We start from the raw sequence: 19,336 nt of genomic DNA on the forward strand, positions 1-19,336 counted from the left end.
AATCAGAAAGCAGTGAGATATATTTCTATGTTCAAGATTTTCTTTAAGCCTGGTGTGACTGGCACTCTGGGCACTCAAAAACAAAACGTGGAGGCCAACACCAGTAAGTATATAGAGGCTAAGAAGGCAGCCAGTTTGGGTCCTTGCTCCAAGGTGAGGGACATGGCAGGACACCTTTCAAAGTGTTCTACAACTCTGGCAAATCATCTGTCCTAGCCTGACAGTGGTGGGACACGCCTTTATTCCCAGCACTCGAGAGACAGAGGCGGGTAGATCTTTGAATTCAAAGCCAGCCTGGTCTACACAGAGAATTCTAGAACAGCCAGGTCTACACAGAGAAAACCTGGCTCAAACAAAACAAAACAAAACAAAACAAAACCAATCCAAAGTTTCCCAGAACACTCACACGGCAGCTCACAACTGTCTGCAACTCAAGTACCAGTGGATTTGACTCCCTCACACAGACATACACGCAGATCAAACACCAACACAAACAAACAAACAAATCCTTTGTCCTCTTGATTAGAGAAGCCATGAAGATCCAGAGTTTGGCCTTTAAATAGCGGACACGCAGCAAGAGGAGGGTTTACACAGAAGGAAATGTCCTCCGTGCTTCCAAGGGAAGCCACATGGTCAGCAAGATCCCAAATCAACCCTGTAGATGACACACTTCATAGAGGAAAGACTGAAGAAGCCAGTGGACCCCTAAGTCCCTAGAGTAAGCTCTAAAATGCCTTATCTGACTTCAACAACTACAAACAACCAGTCCCTCCTTGACAACTGAATGGTCTTAAGCATCCAACAGGAAATACACCCAAAAGTAAAACGATTGGTCACCATAGAAAGCAAGAGGAAGACTAAACTTTAGAGGAATGATGACTCAGGCCTCTGGACCTCTATTGGCATGGTGGATAGGTGATTACATGCTAGCTCTTATCTGCACCTGACAGTTCATAAAGCACACTGCTAAAATCTACTAAGGCCTTCCTCTGATTCACCCTGTCTCTCAATCTACCCAGGGGACTGAGTCTAATTAAAGTCTAGTTAAAGACTCTAACCCAGCCGTTCTTACCTAGGGGATCGAGCAATCTCATTGGGCTCCCCTAAGGCCATCCCAATACACAGATATTACATTTTGATTCGTAGCTAGCAAAATTACAGTTATGGAGTAGCAACAAAAAATAATTTGTTTTGGGGGGGGAGGAGTCACTATAACACGTGGAACTGTGTTTCAGTTGCAGCCTTAGGAAGGTTGAGAGCCACTGCACTAACCTCTGAGCTCACAGACCTTCCACTGTGGGCTTTTTGGGAGCAGAGAACAGGTCACCAGGCTCTCATGGTGAGTGTTTTCCCCAACTAAGTCATCTCACCAGTTTTCTGTTTAACATGTAGGCACAAAAATGTCTGTCACAGGTCTGTCACACCCCACTTCTGGTTCTAATATTCTTTTTTTAAAGATTTGTTTATTTATTATAAGTGAATACACTGTAGCTGTGTTCAGACACTCCAGAAGAGGGCATCAGATCTCATTACGGATGGTTGTGGGCTACCATGTGGTTGCTGGGATTTGAACTCAGGACCTTCGGAAGAGCAGTTGGTGCTCTTAACCACTGAGCCATCTCACCAGCCCAGGATTTTATTTATTTTTTATATATATGACGAGTACACTGTAGCTGTCTTCAGAGACACCAGAAGAAGGCATCAGATCCCATTACAGATGGTTGTGAGCCACCAAGTGGTTGCTGGGAATTGAACTCAGGACCTTTGAAAGTGCAGTCCGAGATTTGGATTTTTTTTTTTTTTTTTTTTTGGTCAGAGCGAACACTTTTTAATGAATATATTTTACAAATACACTGGAGAATCATGCAGTGCTGCCTGCATTGGATGCAATCCTGGGCCACACACAAGTCTGCACACTCCTTTGCCACTGGACCTGTGACAGCAGAACCTTTCATCTCGCCTTTGTTTACTCTGACCCCTGCGTTATCTTCAAAATAAAGAAACACCCCATCTTTTCTTCCATATGACTTTCGTTATCAACTTACCACTGCTGGATGGACCTTTTTTCTTAGTTCTGGTTTGCCTTTCTTAACCGTGGCCATCACCATGTCCCTCACACCAGCAGCAGGAAGTCTGTTCAGCTGTCCCTTGATTCCCTTCACAGAGATGATATACAAGTTTTTGGCTCCTCTGTTGTCAGCACAGTTGATCACCGCTCCTACTTGAAGACCCAGGGAAATCCGGAATTTCATTCTGAAGGACCCACCATGTCCTCTCTTTGACATCTTGGGCATCCGGAAAGAGTCAGAAAGGGAGATTTGGATTTTTAAAGTGTTTAAATTTGTCAAGACTGTCAGGATTTAAAGAAGGGTAAATGTTTTATATTGCGATGTTGATGTTAGTGTATGGCCTTGGAGATGAACAAGGAAAGATTAATAACAGTAATATGTTCTCAAGTTGGCAAGGGGTTAACTGTCCTGGCTAGTGTTTTGTTGTTTGGTTGGTTGGTTTTGTTTGTTTGTTTGTTTGTTTGTTTTTCTTTTTTTGTTTTGTTTTGTTTTGTTTTTTCAAGACAGGGTTTCTCTGTGTATCCCTGGCTGTCCTGGAACTCACTTTGTAGACCAGGCTGGCCTCGAACTCTGAAATCTGCCTGCCTCTGCCTCCCAAGTGCTGGAATTAAAGGTGTGCGCCACCACTGCCTGGCTTGTTTCTTTTCTTTTCTTTTCTTTCTTTCTTTCTTTCTTTCTTTCTTTCTTTTTTTTTTTTTTTTTTTTTTTTTTGAGACAGGGTTTCTCTGTGTAGCCCTGGCTGTTCTGGAACTCACTTTGTAAACCAGGCTGGCCTCAAACTCAGAAACACCTGCCTCTGCCTCCTGAGTGCTGGGATCAAAGGCATGCACTACAACACCTGGTATGTCCTGGGTATTTTTATGTCATCTTGACACAAGCTAGAGTCATCTGAAAGGACGGGGCCTCATCACAGCAATGGAAACCCTAAGACAGTGACCATTAAAGAAATCTAGAACCTTGCCTGAACCAAACCTATCTTAGATATCACTTTGGAAAGCTCTGTGGATGAAGCGGGTCCTGCTATTAGGACTAGCGACTTCTCTTATGCATTAAGTCCCACAGCGTAAAGCAAAGAGAAGAAGGTCCACATTTACCTTATGAAACCAATGTCAATCCCAAACCTGGCAGAGAAAAGCAGTCTAAATGTGCTTCTCGAACAAAACAAACCCCTAAATAAAATACGGGCAACAAGAATCCAGCTGGGTATTCAAAAGAACAGCATGTCTCACCTCTCTTGGTGGCTCTCATAGAGATACCACAGGGTATCTCTGCACAGGAGAAGAGGAGGCATCTGACAGCATCTGGCATCCATTCTTGTATGTGGAGGTGGGGTGGACCACTGTAGCTAGACAGAGGCCAGAAGACAGCTCTTGAGAGTCATTTCTCTCCTGTCACCTTGTGGGACAAGGGTCTCTACCAACAGGGCCATCTCACTAGCCTCACGTTAGTTTTTATAATTAAAAAAAATTACACGTATGTGTGTGCATCTGATGAGTGTATAAACACCACATGCACTCGGGGGCCCATGGAGCTCCAGAAGAAGGGTTTGAATCTTCTGGAACTGGAGTCATAGGCAGTTGTGAGGTGCCCTGGGAGTTCTGGAAACCAAGCCCCAATCCTTTTCAAAAGCACTAAGTACTTTCAGCCACTGAGACATCTCCTTTTTATCTTCTGTATAGGTGTTTTGCATATATGTCTATGCACTGTGTACATGTAATGCTCAAGGAAACCAGAAGGGGGCGTTGTATTCCCCGGGACTGAAGTTACAGACTGCTGTGAGCTATTATGTGTTCTGGGAGTCAAATCCCAGTCTTCTTCAAGAGCAGCCATCTCTTCCTTCCGCCCCCACACCATCTATTCTTGCCAAAAAACAAAAACAAAACAAAAACAGACAGGCTACTTTGGCTAGAGACAGTGATCTTTTCTCAAAGCAAAATAATTAAAACAGGAATGGAATGGGTTGAGGTTCCCTTCACATGACTAGATACAGTTATTTTTTAGATTTGTTTTTAAATTTTGTGTGTGTGTGTAGGTTTGTGTATGTGAGTGTCGTTTCCCAAGGAGTTCCAAATTAAGAATACCTAATCTAATCTAGAGTACCTAATCAGAAATAGAGTACTTGAAACTGGAGTTACAGGTGGTTATGAACCACCCAACATAGGCACTAGGGACTGAATTTAGATGGTCTCAAAGAGTGCCCAGTGCTATTTCCTGCCCCACTGATATGTATCTTAAAATAATAATTTCTGTTGGGCATTGACTATAGGGTAGGTCTATTACTTTACCTATTCAATTTTTAGATGGGAAGTGGCTATCAGGATCTCACTATGTAGCCCTACTGTCCTGGAAGTATATGTAGACAAGGCTGGTCTTGAACTCCCAGAGATATGCTTGCTTCTGCCACCTGAGTGCTGGAATTAAAAGTGTGTACCCCCAGTGCCTGGCCTTAATCTATAGAATTCTAATGAAAGATGTTAGAATAAGTTCAGCCTCACAAGTGAGGTTACTGCTGTGTTAATATTCCAAGGGTGACCCAGAAAAAATATCAGAGCAGAACAGATGGACTTGCAAGTAATCCCAGCAAACTCACTGGATCACCAATGAGCCATTTGTTGTGAGACACTATTCCTGGAGAGAAGTGGGTAAGCAGCTCTGCACCCCATATAGGGAACTGAGGACAGACCAACATATGAAGGGTCACTGACAGGAACAGAAATGACTCAGTGAGCACTGCATCACCAAGGCCCACCCCAGCACAGGTGATATCTCACAAAGACTGGAAATTATTACACAGCCTGCAGGCAGCTCAACAAGCTGCAGAGTGTCTTTTCCTAGTGACTCAGTTGGTCTGAGCCTCTTCTTGGCAGCTTGGTGGTATGGGTTTCTTCTAGGCTGTCCCACTGGTCTCTGCTTCTTGCAGGCTGCTTGACTTTGATTGTTACACTGAACAAGCTTGCTCTCAGCCCCTTCTAAGTCAGGGTCTTGTAGCCTGGCTTGTCTGATAATGACTCTGAGCAGTCTTTTCTGGGGGAACAAGGTGCCTAGTGATTCTGGTCTGTTTCAGGGACTTCCTGAAGTTCTTTTGTTTCCCTTCTGTCTTAAGGAGCTTTATGCAGGATGGAGGGTTTCAATATTGGAGGAAATTGCTACACACCAGCAACTTTCATCCCCAAACGTAACAACTGAAACAAAAATACCTGTAATCTTAGGAGGCAGAGGAGGAGGAAATTGCTGCAAATTCAAGGCCAACCTAGGGGCTACTATTGTAAAAAAGTTTTATCTCAATCTGAGATTTCTACCCTGCCTTTGACCAAATAAAAGACCCACATAACCTTTATATTTATAATAAGCCTTAATCAGCACAAGAGCTGGGCACACATCTATCCTCTATGCTACTATGTCTATTTCCAAGCCAATAATCCCATTATATAATTTGCCATGTTTTGTCTGGGCTGCTCTTAACTCCAGTTAGCCAACCTAAGTGGCCATTATTTTAAGATATATACCTCATGACAGCTTTCCCTTTCTTCCTCTCTTTCTTTCTTTCTTCCTTTCTTTCTTTCTTTCTTTCTTTCTTTCTTTCTTTCTTTCTTTCTTTCTTTCTTTCTCTTTCTTTCTTTCTTTCTCTTTCTTCTTTCTTTCTTTCTTTCTTTCTTTCTCTCTCTCTCTCTCTCTCTCTCTCTCTCTCTCTCTTTCTTTTTTTTTACTAGATATTTTCTTTATTTACATTTCAAATGATATCCCCCTTCTTGGTTTCCCCTCTGAAAACTCCCTCCCCTATCCTGTCTCCACTCCCCCTGCTCACCAACACACCCACTCCTGCTTCCTGGCCCTGGCATTCCCCTACACTGGGGCATAAAGCCTTCACAGGACCAAGATCCTCTCCTCCTATTGATGTCCAACAAGGCCATCCTCTGCTACATATGCAGCTGTTCCACCATGTGTACTCTTTGGTTGGTGGTTTAGTCCCAGGGAGCTCTGGGGGTACTGGTTAGTTCATATTGTTGTTCCTCCTATGGGGGTGCAAACCCTTTCAACTCCTTGGGTCCTTTCTCTGGCTCCTTCATTGGGGACCCTGTGCTCAGTCTCATGGATGGCTGTGAGCATCCACTTCTGTATTAGTCAGGCACTGGCAGAGCCTCTCAGGAGACAGCTATATCAGGCTCCTGTCAGCAAGCTCTTGTTGGCATCTGCAATAGTGTCTGGGTTTGGTGGTTGTTTATGGGATGAATCCCCAGGTGGGGCAGTCTCTGGATGGTCATTCCTTCAGTCTCTGCTCCACACTTTGCCTCTGTAATCTTCCATGGGTGTTTTGTTTCCCCTTCTAAGAAGGATCAAAGTATACACACTTTGGTCTTCCTTCTTCTTGAGTTTCATGTTGTTTGTGAATTGTATCTTGGGTATTCCAAGTTTCTGGGCTAATATCCACTTATCAGTGAGTGCATACCATGTGTGTTCTTTTGTGACTGGGTTACCTCACTCAGGATGATATCCTCCAGATCCATCCATTTGCCTAAGATTTTCATAAATTCATTGTTTTTTAATAGCTGAGTAGTACTCCATTGTGTAAATGTACAACATTTTCTGTATCCATTCCTCTGTTGAAGGACATCTGGGTTCTTTCCAGCTTCTGGCTACTATAAATAAGGCTGCTATGAACACAGTGGAGTATGTGTCCTTATTACATGTTGGAGCATCTTTTGGGTATATGGCCAGGAGAGATATTGCTGGGTAGTACTATGTTCATGGCGACTTCTCTATTCACCTTCTCCTTTCCCTCTTGGTTCTCCTCTGACCTCAAACATCAGAAACCCTAAACCTTATCTGTTTCTTCTGTTTAGCTATTGGCCATCAGTATCTTTATTCACCAATCAGGATAGCTTGGGAGACAAGGTCACATAGCATCACCTGGGTCTATGTGTGGGCTCTCTAGTCTCTGGGGCAACCTATACTTAGCATTACAATACATAGCAACAGACCAAACCTCAACAGGCTCTACAAGTGCCAGGTCAGCTAGGGGTATGTAGTACTCAAAAAGCCAGGAAATAAGAAAGGAGTGAAATATAAAGTACAGTTCTTGCCCAGTGTAGTAAGACTTGGTTCTATTTCTAGTACAGAGTCAAAAATAATTTTAAAATACTTTTAAATTATTATTTACTTATTATCAATAATTTATAATAAACAATTACATAATTAATAATTTATTTTTATATTTTATGTCTTGTTTAATTATATATTATCAATAATTTATTAATTACTATAAACAACCACATTATTATTTCTATTATTTAATTATTATTTGATTATTTTGTTGTTGTTATTATTTTAAAATTAGGACCAGTGAAACAGCTCAGACAGTAACCAAGCCTGACAAACTGAGTTCAATCCCAGGATTCCTAGGGCACAAGGAGAGAACTGGTTCCCACAAGTTGTCCTCTGACCTCCCCCCCCACACACACACACATACACATCATTCCATACAAGTGCCTCCATCCCCTAATAAGTAAATGTAACAAAATATTTCAAAAATTAAACATACTAATTAAAATCCTTTATTTTATATAATTAATGTATGCTAACACAAAGGATGCCTTAGTTTAAAAGGTGAAGCCACATACACAAAGAATAAAACAAATAGAAAAATGAAATGATCAGTAACCAGGGCGTTCACCTCTAATCCCAGCACTCAGGGCCAGCGGGCAGAGCTCTCTGAGTTGGAGGCCAACCAGTGCTACATAGTAGGATCTTGTCTCAAAAAACATTGTAACATTTAAAAATTTTTATTTATTATATATAAGTACATGTAGCTGTCTTCAGCTGCACCAGAAGAGGGCATCAGATCTCATTACAGATGGTTGTGAGCCACCATGTGGTTGCTGGAATTGAACTCAGGACCTCTCCTCTGGAAGAGCAGTCAGTGCTCTTAACTACTGAACCATCTCTCCAGCTGAGCCATCGATCCAGCCCTAAAGTTACATTTTTAAATTTAGGTGGCATACACCTTTAATCCCTTTAATCCCTCAGGAGGAAGAGGCAGGAGGCTTTGAGTTCAAAGCCATACGTAGGGATTTCCAGAGCAGCCAGGGTGACATGCAGATACCCTGTCTGAAAAAAAAAAAAAACAAATATTTAATTTTAAAAGATACTATGGGAAAAAATAACTTACAGAGGCAGGCAGATTTCTGAGTTCAAGGCCAGCCTGGTCTACAAAGTGAGTTCCAGGACAGCCAGGGCTATACAGAGAAACCCTGTCTTGAAAAACAAAACCAAAACAAACAAACAAACAAACAAAAACTTACATAACCAGTGGAAAACTTTAAAAAATTTCAATACATAACATGACGTGGGAGCGATGTCTTTAATATTTAAATATTTATAACTAAAGGACAAGATCCATTAGAAATCCTCACAGGGACTTAACTCACTTGTCCACTAGAAATATTCCCAGGGATGTGACTCACTTGTGCAAAATAAGAGTACTGCAAATGGGCTGTTCAAAAAAACGTTAAGTTACTCAACCGAGCTCATTAATAATAACAGCACCAATTAAAACCAATGCTGAGGTCCAGGAGGGGCAAAGTAAACAATTCAGGGGGAAAGGCTTCCGCGGTGGTTTCGTGTAAACAAAGACTGGGGATACAACAACCTCTCACGGGCTCTTCCAGAAAACAGAAGGAACATCTCCTCCGCCCCTTTGGTTAGGCTAGTGTAACTTTGAGAGTAAAACCTGCCAGGCTCTTAGAAAGCAGCCCAGGGGAGATCTCAGAACAAAGATGTAAAGGCAGATGTGAGTGAGCTGAACCCATCCACCACCCATCCACGGAGTTGAGACCATCCACCACCACCAAGAACACAAGAAGGTCTAAGTTTTTACAAGCGGTTGCGATTCAGCACAAAACAGACCCATGACCTCAGTGGGTGCTGGAACAGCACTTGATAAAACTTGGCAGCATTCACTCACGAGAAAAATCTGGAAATAGGAAACTCCATCAGTTTCATAGAATGTGGCTTTAAATAAAAGACCCCCAGTACAGAGAAGTCGACACATCAAGGTCTAGTAAACATCTTGTAATAAAAGTTAAGGCATTAATGCTTATTAAAAAAAAAAAAAACTACAGTGGCTGGAAAGATGGCTCAGTGGTTAAGAGCACTGGCTGCTCTTCCAGAGGTTCTGAGTTCAATTCCCAGCAACCATCTGTGTTGAGATCTAATGCATTCTTCTGGTGTGCATGAAAACAGCATAGTCATATACATTAAATAAATAAATAAATAAATAAATAAATCTTTTTAAAAAATCTATAGTAAGCATCATACTTGATGGCAAAAAAAGTTGCCCCTTAGCCGGGCGTGGTGGCATACGCCTTTAATCCCAGCACTCGGGAGGCAGAGGCAGGTGGATTTCTGAGTTCAAGTCTACAGAGTGAGTTCCAGGATAGCCAGGGCTACACAGAGAAACCCTGTCTCGAAAAACAAAAACAAAAACAAAAACAAAAACAAAAACGTTGCCCCTTTTGATATCATAATCAAGATAAAAGTGACTTTTATCTCTTCCTTTCAGTAGTAGTGTAAGGGAAGCCCTGCTTTATTTCTCTGTCTCTGTCTCTCCTTCTCTCTCCCCCTCTGTCTCTGTCTCTCTGTCCCTCTGTCTCTGCCTCTCTCTCTCTCTCACTCTCACACACACACACACACACAAACACACACACACAGGCAACAGGCAAAAAGATCAAGAGGGAGTAGTAGAGTGTTTGCATAGCATGTTAGAGTTTCTGGATTCTGTGCCCTAGTACTAGAAAAAAGCAAAGAAAACCAAAAAGGGGCGGGGACAGAGTTACCTGGATACCGTGCAGTGCAGGAGGACAGCGTGGCCATCCAGTCAGTGTAGTGTTGGCACAAAGGAAACAGACTGAGCACTGGAGCAAACAGGGACACCAGACTCTGACAGAGGGGACATACAGTGCAGGGTGGGGGAAGGAGCAGGTTCAATAGCTATTGAATCATTTGGATAGGAACTGTTGCAGTTTGACCCCCCCCACCTGAACAAACAATTTATTCCAGATGGCTTGCAAATCTAATTATGAAATATTAAGCTACCCCATGACTTTCAAATAGTGAAGTGTTTCACAAATGGGATGCAGTCATACCAACTTTGTGAGGAGAAACGCTCCATAAATCAGACTGCATTAACCGGCGAGAGCTGGAAGAAGAGTCAGGAATGAAACACCAGCCTGGGATTCAGAGCAAAATCCTATCAGGAAGAAGAAAGGGAGGAAGGTGGGAAGGGAGAGAGGGAGGAAGGGAAAGTTTGCTTTGGATTTGGTAGTTGCGATGTGCAAGCCCATTTCTCCAGCCTTGGGAGTAGTGCCAGCTGGCTCTCTTCAAGGTCATCTTCAGCTACACAACAAGAAAACCAGAAAGATGTACTTGGAAGGTTTCAGAGCATGATGCTTTGGGCTGCAGTGGCAAGCAGAGTGAAAGCGTTTAGGGGAAGCCCATTCATTCCCAAGGCCAAGTGCAGAAGAAATAAAAAGAGTCAACCTCCGCTTTGAGAGAACTGACTGGAAGACTGCCCACTAGGGTGTACACAAGGACTAGATGGGATCTAATTAACTAATTATATCATTGTAGTCTTTGATTTTTTTCAAATCCTACTTTTAATGAGGGTTCTTAAATGCTTTAACCTCCCGTCTAGCCCACCACCCACCAGACATAGTAGAAAAGAAAGGTTATTAGGATACGGGGACGTGGACTTGTTTAGAAACAGGTTTTTGGGGGAGCAAATCCATTATCTGTGTTGTCAGAATATATACCATCCGTCCAGTTCAGTACTATCAGGATAGCAAACATGAATCAGCAGCTTTGGCATGACCCAACAGAAAGAGCCAGGCCCCAGCAGACTCAGCAGAAGCAACCAGGACCAGCAGGGACGCCAGGAGAAGTTCTCTGTCATGCCTCTCTCAATGAAGTGAAGATTAGCGAAGACAAAGACCATGAAGCATTGCAAAGCCAGCTATGCAAGCCCCTGTTACTGTCCGTTGAGTCCTATTTATATTCTTCCAAATATCACGTGTCCTCCCATGGGTCTCGGCCTCAGCAAAACACCACATAAATCTCTCTTAGCAAAACTCCACATGAGTCTCCAGACATCACTCTGTCAATCGGCCCAAGTCCTCAGAAGATTGGAGAGATGCCGCCAGAACGCCACTGGAAGTTTTTTGGTGCATTTCTTTCTATGAAGTCACAGCAAACAATGATCATTGAGGAATGGCAAGGTATACCAATACCATCCAGTGCCATTCACCATCTGCTGGGTTATATTTATATTCCTTCTTAACATCACCTGAGTCTGCTTCAGCAAACCATCCTTTCACCTGTGTCTGCTTCAGGAAAACATTCTTTCATGTGTCTGCCCCAGCAAAACACCATAAACAACACAACCTACTGTCTAAAGAAACTGTAAGTTTCCACTTCATATAATTATATTTATCTAGTTAATTTTCCATGGTATGAAGTACATTTGGCAAAGATAACCAGCCTCAGGTTCACATCTCAACCCAGACGAATCTTGTAAACATAACACACAGCAGAAGCTAAATATGCAAAAATATCGCTCTGCAGCTCTATTGAAGGTAAATACCAAACAAAGCTAATCTATGGTGGGGAAAATTCAGATAGAACCAAGCAAACCCAACACCCAGGAGGCTAAGGTGGGCTACATGAAAAAAAAAAAAAAAAGCCTGGCATGTGTGAGTTTTGCCAGAGGGAAGAAAAGAGAGAGGGTGGCCACTGATGGAGAAACAGTAGGCATGGGTGCTGTCCACACTGGTGCAGTGTTTGAGTGGGTGGTGGTTGCCTGGGTGGAGTCTCTTTGGGATAATTAATGTAGCTATAACTTTAGCAAGTTATTAGGTTTTCGCGGTTATTAGGTTTTCTCTGTCTGTCTTGTCTGTCTTTAGTTAGGATTTCATTGCTGTGAAGAGACACTATGACCAAGATGACTCTTATAAAGGCAAACACTTCATTGGGGCTGACTTACAGGTTCAGAGGTTCAGTCCATTATCATCATGGTAGGAAGCATGGCAGCATCCAGGCAGGCATGGTGCTGGAGAAGGAGCTAAGAGTCTTGATCCAAAGGCAACCAGAAGAGACTGTCTCTTCCTCACTGGGCAGAGCTTGGGCATTAAGAGACCTCAAAGCCTGCCCCCACAGTGACACACTTCCTTCACAAAGACCACACCTGCTCCAACAAGGCCACACCTCCTAAGAGTGCCACTTCTCATGGGCCAAGCATATTCAAATCACCACACTTTTCTTTTTTCATTTCTTTCTTTTTTTTGACAGTCTTTCTATCTTTCTGCATAGCCCAGGCTAACCTTGAACTCTTAATCCTCTTCCTTTCTGGTTTCCCAAATACCAGAACTACAGATTTCTACATCTGGAGTTCTCACATTTTTTTTTCTCTGCCCTATTTCTGATTAGAATGAGCCACAAGAGAGATGGCAAGAAACGTCATGCTGGGCCTCACCCTCTATGCTGCTGCTCCGTGGAATCAGTTTATTAGGCTTAGTAGTGTCTAGGCCTGCAAGTGTCCCACAATCCCCTGGATTGGCCTTCAGCTGTGTAGAGTCCTAGGCAGGTGTTTGATGAAGGGTCCCAGCTTGTGATGGTTTGAATAGGTGTGGTCCCCATAGATCCATGTGCTTGAATGGTTGGCCACAGGGAGTGGCACTATTAGGAGGTGTGGCCTTGTGAGGATCTCTTATGTTCAGGTTCCACCCAGTGACGAAGACAGTCTTCTCCTGGTTGCCTTCAGATTAAGATGTAGAACTCTCAGCTCCTCTAGTACCATGTCTGCCTACAGGCTGCCATGCTTCCCACCATGATGATGGACTGAACCTCTGAAACTGTAAGCCAGCCCCAATGAAATGTTTTCCTGTATAAGAGTTGGCTTGGTCACAGTGTCTCTTCACAGCAATAAAACCCTAACCAAGACACAGCACCTGAAGGAAACCTTCATCACCCCTGGCAACGCCAAGGACACGCCTACATCCAGCTACACTTATTTTGCTTTTTTAACTAATTCATTTTCTAAGAATAGTTTGTTGAATACACTTCGGTTGGGCTAGGAACAGGGTGCTCGGTAATGTCTCGAAAACTGCCTGCTTACAATTCACATTTTATTTATTTTAAAGTTTACATGTATTTATTTATCTTGCACATGTGTGTAAGCATGTGTGTGGGGCAAGCACATGCCATGTGTGGTAGTCAGAGGACAATCAGAGGAAAACAGTTCTTTTTTTTTACCATATATTCTGGAGCCAAACTTGGCTTACTGGAGACCTATTGCTCCATCTTGCTGCCCCCTAGTTTTTGTTTGTTTTTAACTTAAAATCATGGCATGGTGGTGGTACATGCCTTTAGTCCTAGAACTTGGAAGGTAGAAGGAGGCAGATCTCTGAGTTCAAGGTCAGTCTGGTTCATGTAGGGAGTTCCAGACCAGCCAAGGCTACACAGAAAAACCCTGTCTCAAAAAGCCAAAAAACAAACAAAAAAACTATATATATAAAATTTGGCCAAAAAGCAAAAAAACCAAACTATATATATATACACATATATGTATGTATGTATGTATGTATGTATGTATGTATATATGTATGTATGTATGTGTATATATATATATATGTCTTAGTCAGGATTTCTAGTCCTGCACAAACATCATGACCAAGAAACAAGTTGGGGAGGAAAGGGTTTATTCGGCTTACACTTCCACACTGCTGTTCATCACCAAAGGAAGTCAGGACTAGAACTCAAGCAGGTCAGAAAGCAGGAGCTGATGCAGAAGCCATGGAGGGATGTTCCTTACTGGCTGGCCTCCCCTGGCTTGCTCAGCCTGCTCTCTCATAGAACCAAGACTATCAGCCCAGAGATGGTCCCACCCACAAGGGGCCTTTCCCCCTTGATCACTAATTGAGAAAATGCCTTGCAGCTGGATCTCATGGAGGCATTTCCTCAACTGAAGCTCCTTTCTCTGTGATAACTCCAGCTGTGTCAAGTTGACACAAAACTAGCCAGTACAATGTATAATTTTTTTTGTTTTTTTAGCGCGCGCGCGTGTGTGTGTGTGTGTGTGTGTGTGTGTGTGTGTGTGTGTGTGTGTTTGCGCATGTGTGTGTGTTTAAGTCAGAGGATAACATGCAAGATAACATGTGTCATCTGAGTCCTAGAAATCAAACTCAGGTTGTTAACTTTCTTTACCCGCTGAACTACTGGCCTTTAATTCGTATTTTCAAAGATACGTTAGTCCAGGTGTGGTTCCAAACACCCTATATTCCCAACCACTATAGAAGCCGAAGCAGGAGAAAAACTGGATCTCGGGAGTTCCAGGCAATGTGACAGACAAGTCTGATCTCAAAAATAAGTAAATTAAAACAAACAAAAAAACCAAGAGGCCAGGGGTGTGTCTCTGAATGCTTGCCTGGCACGTCCAAAGCCCTGGGTTTGATCTCTGGCATAGCGAAAGAGAGACAGAAAGGAAGAGGAGGGAGGAAGAAGGGGAAGAAAGGGAGGGAGGAAGCCTGGCTTGGTGGCTCACACTAGCCAGGTAGGACAAGATAGGCTGATATAGGAGGATCCAGACTTCAAAGCCAGTCTTGGCTACAGAGACCTTTTCTCAGAAATAAACAAGCCGACAAACAACAGACCCTCATGAGCTGGGCATGGTGGTGTGTTACCTCTGCCCTGGACATCTCTCTGCCTGACCCTACCTGCCCTTGGGGGTTGGGGGTGAGTTGGCGCAGAGTCAACGAAACAGACTCCGGGAGCAGGTGAGAAATGCTGCAGCAAGCTCACCTGAGCACTGCTGCAAGCTTCTTTAACACCCTCCACCCGCACCCCATTGGTCCCAAGAAAGCATCTCTTCTAAACAGCCGTTCCTGATTGGCTGGCATTGTCTGCACCAGCAATTCTTGGCTTCTCAGGCAAGTCCTCGATTAGGTCTTTCTATAGGAAATGTTTCTGCAGCTGATGGGCCCCAGCGTTTACATAGAGGCAGCCCTGCCAGTCCTGCTACATATCTACCCTTTTATTTTTAGATTTTGACAGTGGTGCACATCTATAATCTTAGCCTTTGGTGGACTGAGTGAGGTAGAAGGATCACTGAGTTTGAAGCTAGTTTGGTTAGTGAATTCAAGACCAGACTGCGGTACATAGATTTGAAAACATAAACCAAAAGGAAAGAAGAGAGGAAGGGAAGAGACAGAATGGGTGGAACGTCAGGATGCTAGGCAGCTATTCCAGTGGTGATTTTAGTGAGCATGTATGAACCCCAGAACCCCATCTACACTTAGTGACTGGAGAAGCAAGTCCTGCAGTGGAGGGACAAGAGCTCCAGCTGTTTCTAAATCTGTCTCCCATTTCCATGTTGGGGCTTGAGATCCCTGCAGCAGAAAGTAGGGAAGGAAAGAATGTGACATAGGGCCGGGACTCCAGAGCTGGCTGGAACACCCTGTGCAGACTGGATCCGGGAAGGATGCACTGAACCCGCATCTGTTCTTGTTGCCATGGGTGATGACTGTTTCCTTCAGGGCTCGGTTTCTACACAGCTGAAGGCCAAGGCTGGGGAATGTGGGACACTTGCAGGCAGAGGCTCTGCTAACCCCAGTAAGATGATCCCACAGATGAACAGCAGGGAGGGGAAGTCCCAAATGACATTTCTTCTTTGCCAAGAGGGTCTCTCCGGCTCACCCTAATCAACAGCAGAGGAAGGAAAACTTAGGAAATAAAGGTAGTCCAAGCTGCTGGGGATTTGTTTTGTTTTGTTTCATTGGGCAAAGAGCAAAACCAGAGATATGTTCTTGTGCAATGACAGGGTTGGTGTTCTCAGGGGTGTGTGTGTGGGGGGGGGGCACATGTGAGCATCTGGCTCTAGGAGGGTGGTGTGTGTGCCGGTTAATCACTCAGCCTGTATAGACTGCTTCTCCAAGTAAGGCAGCCCTGATTGCGTGATGCTACACCATGTGAAGCATCAGGATAGGACCTCAGCCAGGGTCCACAGCTGCTGCCGTGCTCTGTACAAAGCCTCCCACTGGAGGTGGCTTTAGCCTCAGCGTTTAGTTTCAAAGTTAATGAAAAATGCAAGGTCACGTTCCTGGTGTTTAATGCATTTTTAAAGCTGGTATAGCTATTTAATCCCAGCGCTCAGGAACCGGAGGCAAGTGGATCTCTGTGAGTTCGAGGCCAGCCTGGTTTGCATAGCAAGCTTTAGGCTAGCTGAGGCTACATAGTAAGAGTGCCTCAAAAATATTTATTTTTGCCGAGTCTCACTACGTCGTTCAGGAAAGAAATTCAGCTTTCCAAGTGCTGGGACCAGAGGCAGGGACCACCACGTTCTAATCTGTCTTCAGAGGGACCCCCTGATGCAGTAAGTACCTGCTCCAAACACGTTATGGCTAGATCACAAAAGCAGCTTATTTCTTGGTTTTGGAGATCTCCAGGATGGCTGAACAGGTTGGAACGACAATGGTGTCCATGATGGGACCTGGATGGGACACCGGTTGGCAAGGTTTCCAAAGTTATCCTTGGGGTGACAAGAGCCGGAGAAAGAACATAGAGGGGTGCCTATGGATTTTATGGGTTTGGGCCGGAAGTGACCACCCCAACTGCAAGGGAGGCTGGGAAATGTAGTCCAGTACGTGGGCCTCTTAAGCAAGCCCCGTAGAAGCCTGCCACTCCCCACCCACTGATGATGGCCACTAATGGAGCTTTTCAAGGCGGGGGGGGGGGGGCGGCGGGGGGGGGAACCATTTGATAGCTGAGGAAGGATCCCACACTCTCCTGGTCTGTTTGTTCCCAGAACTTAGCCAGCGAGAAGCCCTGATTTGTCAAGTTCCCAGGTCTGTGAGAAGAAAAGCAGGTACTTTCCTCTGCTTCAGTAGCCAGACTCTGCTGTCACACAGTTACTTCTGTGACTCTCGGACTGGGTATACCTACATGACCTCACCGTTCTGGTTTCTGTGGGTTCCTGGGCCCCCATCAATCCAAGAGTGCATATCTCCTTTCTGTCTGTCTGTCTGTCTAGAGTTGATGGTAGGACCCTGCGAGTGCTTTACGGGCCCCTATTTCCTCTCTTGGGTCTCCCAACCCCTGTTTCCAAGCCCATGCATTACTGCCTATCCCTTGTACAAGGACCCAAGGGCAGGACACTAGGTTCGGATATTTGGATATTCCATCACTCCAACCAAGGGTTCACAAATTGCCGGCATTGCCTCCTGCAAACTCGCCATTAGAGATGCCTCTCTAAGGCTAAGGCCCTTTCATGTCTCTGAGGGTCTTCGCTTGCTCTGGTATCTTCCACCTTCACACTGGTGGGAGCCGTACCTGGCTTCTCTGGACTCTTAGGAAAATCCCCATCAGGTTATGGGGCTTCCCAGTCCAGCCTGTCCTTGGCACTGAAGATGGTAGCTGTTTGGGGCCAGGCTCTCAGCCAGAGAACCCATTTTTCGTCCTTTAGATGGGAGGTGCAGGGACAGACAAGTCTAGGGCACACCCTGGGTTGTAGTGGGAGCAACTTCAGGTCAAAAGAGGCCGTGCCTTCACGATGAAGTCTGGATGCTGCTGGATGCAAGAAAGTCATCGTAAGTCACCCCCCTCTACCCCCACCCCCGCATCTTTGCCGCTCCCCAGAAAGACCTTTAACTGAAATGACCCTGACTAACCTGTCTTTTTTTTTTTTTTTTTTTCGAGACAAGGGCCTCACCGTGGGGAATAGGTTAGCCCCATACTTACAGGTTAAAGCAATCCTCCTGTTTCAGCCTCCTAAGTAGCTAAGCTATAAGCCTGCTGCCATTCTCAGCTTGGAACCCCTGTGGTCCTGGTGTAGACTTCTAGGCTATTCTGACAGATCTGCAGCGGCTTGCCTTGATCTCACATGTCCAGGCCCGGTCTAAGAAGCTAGCGTCCCACTCATGGTCGAGCATCTGGCCTGGCTTAACTTGGCTCAGGGACCCTCTGGGGACTCAAGCAGTAGGACACAAGCCTTGCTTTACCTCATCTGAGAGGAAAGTACCAGACGAACAGGCAAGACAAAAAAACCCCTCAGTCCTACCCTATCCTGAGCTGCAAACCTAAAGAAAAATAAGAAGCAAGGCTATGGGGGCGGGGCGGGGGCGGGGATTGGAAAGTCAGAACCAATGAGGCTGTCCCCTCCTCTAGCATCCTGGGTGCTCCATCCTTCAAGCCTGTAGTTCCCAGTCGTTTACACATAATGTGCCTCTTCATTCAGTTCTTTCTGGAAACCCTCGGAGGGACCTGTCCCTGGTGCTCAGCTCTTCCATTTCTTGCCAGGACTTCTGGCTAAGGGTAAAGTTAAATAAGAGAACTCTGGGCGCCTCTTCAGCTGGACAAACCCGTACAACCTAGGGGGCGTGGGGTGTGGGGTGTGCAGAAACCTTGGCCGTGAGTGTGACCAAACAGGCAAGGGCTATCATTCCCAACCACCTAGGATCTGGCACTTCTGCGGCCATCAGGGTTCACTGTTCCTGCTCTCTTCTGCCCCCGCGTGGCTGCTCCTGAAATTGCAGAACACAATAAGTCCCACAGAAACTTCCCTACGGGATTCGGTAGGTGGAGCTCTATCACACTCTCTGTCTGAGAAACAATTCTGATCCTACCCAACTCTGCCTAGGCTTTTCACAGCCCTCACTCAGGGGGTCTTTCCACAAAGGAGAACTTTGGGCCCCGCTGGCCGTTCTGCTGCCTACTGATCTGTGCTTCCAAGAAAGTCGATCTAGGTCAAATAAATGAGGCTTAATTCTGTGCTTATCTGAGAAGTGGCAGCAACTGGGCAGGGCTTGGAGCCCAAGCCAGGATTGTACAAGGTACCTTTTTCTCAGAGAACACCAGAGTGGGATGTTGCCTTTCCTGTGAGCAGCCCAGCAGCTCATCAACAATTGAACCAGTGTCATCAGGTCTGGGGAGGAGGTGGGATTAGCCAGAGGGCACCTGACTCTTTCATCTCATGACTATGACAGCCCAGTTGAGCCTTTTGCAGGCACTGGCCTTCCCACTGGGTACCACCCACCATTCTTATTCTTATTCTTTTTTTTTTTTTTTTTCAAGACAGGGTTTCTCTGTGTAGCCCTGGCTGTCCTGGAACTCACTCTGTAGACCAGGCTGGCCTCGAACTCAGAAGTCCGCCTGTCTCTGCCTCCCAAGTGCTGGGATTAAAGGTGTGCGCCACCACCGCCCCGGCATCACCATTCTTCTAAATCCCA

General features: G+C 45.0%; 1 long non-coding RNA gene and 1 pseudogene across 1 annotated transcript; both read right to left on the bottom strand.

The window, feature by feature from the left end:
• Window positions 1–1,861: 1,861 nt before the first annotated feature.
• Window positions 1,862–2,294, bottom strand: Gm19688 (annotated as a pseudogene).
• Window positions 2,295–15,132: 12,838 nt separating this feature from the next.
• Gm40695 lies at window positions 15,133–19,167 on the bottom strand. The gene is made up of 2 exons (XR_871832.3): window positions 17,442–19,167; window positions 15,133–16,641 (listed from the first exon to the last, which is right to left on the bottom strand). It is a non-coding gene; the product is annotated as a predicted gene, 40695 (long non-coding RNA).
• Window positions 19,168–19,336: the final 169 nt, after the last annotated feature.

The sequence above is a fragment of the Mus musculus genome, chromosome 10 (assembly GCF_000001635.26).
Source record: "Mus musculus strain C57BL/6J chromosome 10, GRCm38.p6 C57BL/6J".
NCBI lineage: Eukaryota > Metazoa > Chordata > Mammalia > Rodentia > Muridae > Mus > Mus musculus.